Raw genomic sequence first — 7981 nt, 5'->3', positions numbered from 1 at the left:
GTGATCCGCTGTTAAACACGAATTCCGCAGAGGTGGGGGACAGAAGCCAATGTTGACAAGGTGAGAAAAGGACAAGATCTGATGGTCACCTGGTGCCAGGGAGGTGAAGACTGAGGTTTAATTTTTTGTGCTTCCCAAGGTATGATTGGTAGGGCCCACAAGTGACACCCTGACCTATTGCCTACACCCCCTGCAGATTCACACACCATAAAGCCCTAAAAATGGAGAACCGATGAGAAACAATAACTAGCTTCAAAGCAGTGGAGGCTTTCCCATGGGAGCGCAGAGGGTAGCACCAGGTGGAAATAAGCAAACAGAAGAAGAAAGAGCTTTCAAACGAGTAGCTGCTCGAGAACTGAAAATGGACTTCAGGGATAGATAATGAGCTCCCCGTCGCTGGAGGCATCCAAGTACTTATTGTGAATAATGTAGCATTATTACATTATTTTGTTGAGGTGAAGCCTTCATTGGAAGACAGGTGCCTTTTAAGGCTGGTCTTCTAAGTTTTTTTTTTTTTTTTCTCCCAAAGAAGAACTCCAAATGCTTAGTAGATTCAGATGAAAATCTCAGAGGAGAGGGAGCAGCCCACCTGTCTGGTCCAGGATATTCTGGCTGACTCATGGTGAAAAAGGTTGGAAATAGAGCCAGGGTTCTCCTACTTTGGATAGCATGCTGGCATATGTCTCTCAGCCCAGGGGAGCTCACTGACATATATTTCCTGTAGACCTCTGCAGCTTATTATTTTTTTTAAGATTTTATTTATTTATTTGACGGACAGAGATCTCAAGTAGGGGGAGAGGCAGGCAGAGGGAGAGAGAGAGAGGAAGAAGCAGGCTCCCTGCTGAAGAGAGAGCCTGATGTGGGGCTCAATCCCAGGACTCTGAGATCATGACCTGAGCCGAGGGCAGAGGCTTAACCTGCTAAGCCACCCAGGTGCCCCTACAGCTTATTATGTTTACAAAGTTCACTCTGTTCTCAAAAGAACAACTAAAAAACTCCTGTGGCGAGGGTTTCTTTTCTCCAGGTTTCACAGAATAGGAGGCCTTACCACGCATGCTTCCTTGTAGCTCCCTGCACTTCTTCATAGCACAGAACACATCAGTGAGATAAATATTTGTGCAAATATGCACTTGGTGTCCTCTTCTTGGCTTAGGAGAAAGCTCCCCGAGGGCAAGCATGCTTGCCTTGTTCCCCTCAAACCATAGCTTCTAAATCAGGGTCTGGCGTATAGCAGAGCCTCAGGAAAAACTTGCCAAATAAAGAGAAAAGACAGAGACAGCTGAAGATCAGGGACAAGCAAGCAGCTGGTCACCCCTGGGAGCTTTCAAGCTTCAGTGGCCTGGCAATACAAGAATGTGTCCCACCTGCTTGGAGGCAGAAGTCACCCCACCTTTAGCGGGATGTCCCTGTGGCTCCTTGTCATTGGCTGCAAGGATAGACACCAGGAAGCCCCGGTTACTTCTTGGCCAAACCCTAATAGCCCTTGAAGCCAATCCTTCCTTGTATCCCTGCAGCTATCGCCTTGTCCTGCCAGGAAGTTGAGCTTTTATTACATATATAATTTTGTCTTGGTTTTATTACATAGAATAATACAGGCTTATAGTAAAAGTGCAGAGGCAAAAAGGCATATGTGGAAGACATATTCTCTAAACCCTACCTGATGCTCTCAGCAGCCTGCTTCTTTTAAGTATTTTTTTTTTTTAAATAGAAAATGGGGGAGGGGCGCCTGGGTGGCTCAGTGGGTTAAGCCTCTGCCTTCGGCTCAGGTCATGATCTCAGGGTCCTGGGGTCCAGCCCCGCGTCGGACTCTCTACTCAGCGGGGATCCTGCTTCTCCCCCTCTCTCTCTGCCTGCCTTTCTGCCTACTTGTGATCTCTGTCTGTCAAATAAATAAGTAAAGTCTTTAAAAAAAAATAGAAAACAGGGGCTCCTGGGTGGCTCAGTGGGTTAAAGCCTCTGCCTTTGGCTCAGGTCATGATCCCAGGGTCCTGGGATCAAGCTCCACATTGGGCTCTCTGCTCAGTGGGGAGCCTGCTTCCTCCTCTCTCTGCCTGCCTCTCTGATTACTTGTGATCTTTGTCTGTCAAATAAATAAATAAAATCTTTAAAAAATAGAAATTAGATAATACTAACCTTATTTTCTTGCAACTTGTGTTTTCTTCATTGAGCAGGGCATCCCAGAAACCTTTCTATCGCAGCACGCCAAAACACTTGTTGGACGTCTCCTAATGTGGCCATGCCACAGTTTTATTTCAGAAACCCCCTGTTGGTGGGCATTGAGGTGGCTTCCATCTCTCATTGGTCAGAAACAGTGCCTCTCCCTACACCATCGCATGCCTGTGCAAGTATATCCGAAGAATAGATTATTTGGAATAACGGGGATTGTGATTTCAAATAAGTCAGTGTTGTCACAGATAACCGATCCTTTCCCTATAAGTTCTTGGCCTTATTGGGGCATCTGGAGTCTCCCATTAATTGCGCTTGGATTCTGCTGTGAGTAGCAAAAGTTCCTGGTGTCTCATCACGTCACCTTGGCACTCCCTGATCTGTGCTTGCTGGGGACGTCCCCCTGTAAGGACTTTCCATCTGACGGCTTCCTCTGATGTGCTCAGCCTACACTTCTTAAGTGCTGGAGAGATGGACTTCTTGGAGAGCAGCCCCAGTCCATGGAAGACAAGAGTTGGAGCATCAATACCCCAGCTTCCTCCCCCAGCAGGTGGCCAACTCTGATATATCCTCTACCCCATCTCTTATGGTCCTGCCAGGATTCAGCCTCCAACACCCAAAGGAAACATCTGCTCCTTAACACACCAGAAGAACTGGGTTCCTTCCATTCCCTCCTTTACCTTCCTATTCCCTACAAATGCTTCTTGGGATCACTTCCCGAATAAACCACTTGCCTTCACAGCCTACTTCTGGGAAAGCCCAACCCACGACAAAGCTCTTCCTGGGTAGTTAACCCTCTTCCCCTACCCAGCGCACAGGGAAGAAGGATGCGTGTCCTGCCCTGTGTCCCGCTGCTTCATCCTGACTCATCTCCGGTGCCAAAGTGCAGATGCCCACATTGGTGGCTTGTCCACAAAGGTGAGTGTCGCGACCTCTAGAAGGTAGCAGAGGGAGCTGCCTGACTGGCCGTGTCAGAACACCAGAGTCTTAATCTCACAGTTGTGAGTTCGAGCCCCATTTTGGTCGAGGACCCTACTTAAAAATTTTTTTTGAATGTTTAAGAAATAGAGAACATAGCAAAGAGGATGTAGGACTATGTCTACAGCTCTGGACTCCAATTCTTACTCCTTTCCCATCAGCTGACTGATCTGGGAGCATTTGCTCATATCCTCTGAGCCTCAATTTTCGTACCCTCTCACAGAGGGCAGTAGGGAGTGAAAATAAGATTGTTTTATTTGACATTAAGTATATTGAATCAAATATATTTGACATTAAGTATCAGGAAAAATTCAGTTCCCCCCAGTCTCAGTAGACATATGTGGCCAGTGGCTGGAGTATGGGGCATCTCAGCTCTAGAACATTTCCATCTTGGTGGGAAGTTTGATCACTGCACAGCACTGATAGAGAGCCGTGATTTTTGACCTTTCAAGGGTCACCGACACCTTGAGAATTTAGGGACCTTCTCCCTAAAGACACTTTTCTTCCTCTCCCCTTTCTCGCACTGATACAGTTTTATCTCTGGTTCCAACAGGCTTATAAACAACGTGGGGCTCATCAGGTACCCCCAAAACAGAGTGCGTTGGAAGTACTGTAGAAATGGAATGTTACACAAGACACGGTGAAAAAAACTTACTCAACCCTCACAGCAGTCCTCCGGGTTCAAGTCTGTCTGTCCTTACGTTCCTTTGACAGATGAGAAAACAGACTCAGAGAGCCTCACAGAGAGCCCAAGGTCACACAGCACCTAAAGGCAGAGTAGGGATGGGAAGCCGAGTGGGTCTGATTCTAAATCCCTTCGCGGTCTTCCATGATGGTGAAAGTGATGAGGGCATTTCTCACTGCAGGTCAAGAGACCCCATACCTCTGGTGGGGCCCTGTACCCACAGGCAAGGAGCCTGACCAGGGCAGTCTCCAGACCGTGGCTCCTGGCTCGCCAGAACATGCATTGGCGTCTCCCCCATCTCTCTGCCCCAGGGAGGGTGAAGCAGGGAGCACACCCTTGCTCCTGCCGGGGCCCACTCCTGCCCACCAACACTTAGAAAGCTTTCCCAAGGGCGCCTGGGTGGCTCAGTCAGTTAAGTGTCTGCCTTTGGGTCAGGTCATGATCCCAGGGTCCTGGGATTGAGTCCCGTGTCAGGCTCCCTGCTCATCAGGGAACCTGCTTCTCCCTTTGCCTGCCGGCCCCCCCTCCCCCGCTCTCTCTTGTGAAAAAATAAAGAAATAAAATGCTCTCTCTTGTGAAAAAATAAAGAAATAAAATCTTAAAAAAAAAGAAAGAAAGAAAGAAAAAGAAAAAGAAAGCTTTCCCAAGGCAAGCTTGTGTTTTGTCCTTTATGAATTTGTTATTTTCCTCTGCTCCCTCTGATGCCCGAAATGCCTTTTAAATACCTTCTGTTAATTCGTGCTTTTGCTTTTTATTCCTCCAGCTCAGTAAGTTCTTTATTACATGTTGGCTGTCTAGGGGACCGATAGGGTTTTTAAAACCTTGTTAATATAGAACTTTTCCAACAAAGAAGTAGAGAGAAGGGCCTTCCTGAGACTCCACATTCCCACGCGGCATATGTGATCCATTCCTGGCCCATCCACCAAAAGGAAGCCCATCCAGAAGATTCGGAAGCAAATCTGAGCAGATACTAACTACTGCTACAGCTACCAATAATCGTGGACATGTTCTCTGGTCCTCCCCAGCAGCTGGTGGAGAAGGGGAGAAGCTAGATCTCCTCTCAGCCCGCCAGCCCTGAAATGACCAGTGACGGGGAGGCATGCTGGAGCTGAGAAGTTCGCATCCGGTAGACAAATCTCGTGGCAACTGAGCAGAAGAGCCTGGCCTTCTGGTCTTTGCTGTCTGACGCCTCTTCCCTCACCCGAGGACTCAGTGCTTCCTACAGACTGGCGCAGAGGCTTGGCCTCAGCTACGAGGACCGGGAACTTCTGTTGGGAAGATTCTGTGACTCCCCTGTCCTCTCCAGCCCGCGATGTTGAAATGTGTTGCTTTGCATCAGGTTCCGACCGTGGGTGTAATTATTGCCAGGGGGACCAGCAATTAACCTCGCCCAGAGTAACCAGGAAGGGCTCTCTGGCCGAGTGTCCCGTGCCAGGAGGGGACACTCGTCGAGTTCCAGCAGAACTGCCCAGAATGTCTGCTCTGAGACAAAGCGGTCGGGGGCGGGCAGGGGCCATGGAGGGGTCACTATTTCCCACTGGCCTCATCAGAACTGGAACATGGCGGGTATCACTGACCTTAATGAGAGGGAATGAGAGCTCGAGTGATAGTCAGGATGCTGGGTCCAGCTGGAAAATGTTCTCTTCCTAATTGTCTCTTGGTAAGTGCTTTACTCATTAACACACGTGTCCCCATCACATAGGATACATGCATTTGTCGTTTCCTTTTTCGTTGTTTTGAAGTCGAACTTATATACAATAAAGGGCTCAAATATTACACGTGTAGCCTTGGGACTTCCTGCAAGTAGACGCCTGTGTAAGCACAACTGGGCTCAGCTCCTGCACCATTGCTGGCTCCCATAAACGCCCTCCCAGTCGCTTTTCTCCCCATAAAGGCAACCCCTATTCTGCCATCACCATCAATGCTGTTGCCTATTTTTGAATTTTGTGTAAGTAGAGCCATACGGTATGTTCTCTCTTGTGTCTGCTTTCGTTCAGTCCTATCACATCCGTGAATTCAGCCCTATGGCTGCAGTTAGAGAGCGTGGCTTCTTTTTCGTGACTGTATAGTATTCCACCAGATAAGTGTACCATACTCTGTTTATCCATTCTGTTCCTCCTGGACCTTTGATGTATTTACCTTTTGGGCTTATGGCAAATAAATCTGTAAATATTCTCGTGCATGTCTTTTGTTGTACAGAAGCAGTGATTTGGGGGGGAAAGCCTACTTTGAGGGGTGGAAGTTTGGGGGTGGGCGGTGCATGCATAGATCCAACTTTATTAGACACTTCCAAGCAGTTTTATAAAGTGATAGCATCCATTTACATTCCCAAAGCAATGGGGGAGAGTCTTAAGTTTGTTTTTTTTTTTAACAACCTTACCAGTTTGTAGTGCCTACTGCTTTTTTTTTTTTAAGATTTTATTTATTTATTTGACAGACAGAGATCACAAGTAGGCAGAGAGAGAGGAGGAAGCAGGCTCCCTGCCTAGCAGAGAGCCCAATGCGGTGCTCGATCCCAGGAGCCTGGGATCATGACCCGAGCCGAAGGCAGAGGCTTTAACCCACTAAGCCACCCAGGCACTCCTGCATACTGCTTTTTAAAAAGATTTTATTTATTTATTAGAGAGGGAGAGAGTGCATGAGAGCAGTAGGGAGCAGCAGAGAGAAGGGGAGAAACAGACTACACACTGCACATGGTATGGGGCTTGATCCCAGGACCCCGAGATCACACCCAGAGCCGAAGGCAGACCCTTAATCCACGGAACCAACCAGGCATCCCCCATCCATCTTTTAAATCTTACCTATTCTAGCAGGGGTCTGGGGTAGGGGGAGGCCCATGGCATGAAAATTAAAACCAACAGGCACTAGGTACGATCAAGGAAAATGACAAATGTGCCACCTTCCCACCTCCAAGGAGGTTTTTGGTTCAGACTTTCTTCTCCCCACTGTCGGGCTCTAGGTTTTGACAACCATGAGAAGGGAGTCGAAAGGAGGTGAGGAGAGAATAGAAAGATTTACTTCATCGCCAAGGCTGCAGAAGAGAAAAGGGGCATCCCACTTGCCATCCGCCTCCCCATGGCTCCCACCTCTCGGCATTAGTCCTGGCTTTGGAGGCTACATAGAACAAAGCCCAGGCCTCTCCCCATGCACAGAAATCCCCGTGGTAGCCTGAAGTTCCTGTATTTCTCTGGAAAGTCTGGTTGTCTTGTGGTCCAGTACGGCACTGGGCTGCCTGCAAAGCACCAGTGATCTGGCAGGAATGTCAAGGTCCGACCGACACTGTGAACCAAAGTGCCTAGGGTGACAAGCAGTATGTCTGCACGTGTACTAGACAAGAGGGACCTCTGCCCGTGGTCTTGATCTAGCCAAGGTCACCTGAACACTGGTCGACGTGCATTTCCACAAGCAAGGAATATCTCCCAGTATCTTGTAATTCTGCTTTCGGTGGTAGGCATTCCGGAAACATTTCAGGGCAGTCCGTCCTTCCATGGCCCTAACCTCTGGCTCCTTCCCATCTCACTGGACAGCGACCACGAGCATTGGACTCCATCAGGCACATCACATTCTTTTTATGACGTATGTTGCTGTTGTTGTTTTGATGAGAGCGGTATTATTTTGAGAAAAAAACATCACAACCAACTGGAGAATTTGAGATATGGAATGGTTGGAATTTCCAACAGTTTTCATTGGAGTGTTAGGAATATGTCCCCGAGCTCCTTCAGAGGGAGGATATGAACTGTGTTTAATTTCTGACCTGATTTCATAAATATATGAATATGACATATTTAGTTTTTTACCTGATTCTTCATGCATACATCTATGTGGACACAAACTACACACATGTACGTTCTTCATGTACATATATACATATGTATATGTGAGTTTGTATAGCTATAGATTAAGAATATATATATGAACATATATGTATATATACGAAAAGAATACACACATGCACGTTCACGTATATATATATATATATATATATATATATATATATATATATGAAGAATTGGGGAGGAACTAAGTACAGTTTACATATATGTATATTGTATGCATATATATATTATTTATGTATATCTGTGATAATGTAATTGGCCTTTTTTAAAAAAGCTTTTATTTATTTATTTTTTTGAGCGTGAGCAGGGGAGGGGG

This window comes from Lutra lutra, chromosome 12 (assembly GCF_902655055.1).
Source record: "Lutra lutra chromosome 12, mLutLut1.2, whole genome shotgun sequence".
In the NCBI taxonomy this organism is placed as follows: domain Eukaryota; kingdom Metazoa; phylum Chordata; class Mammalia; order Carnivora; family Mustelidae; genus Lutra; species Lutra lutra.
Note: the sequence above shows the minus strand (reverse complement) of the source record.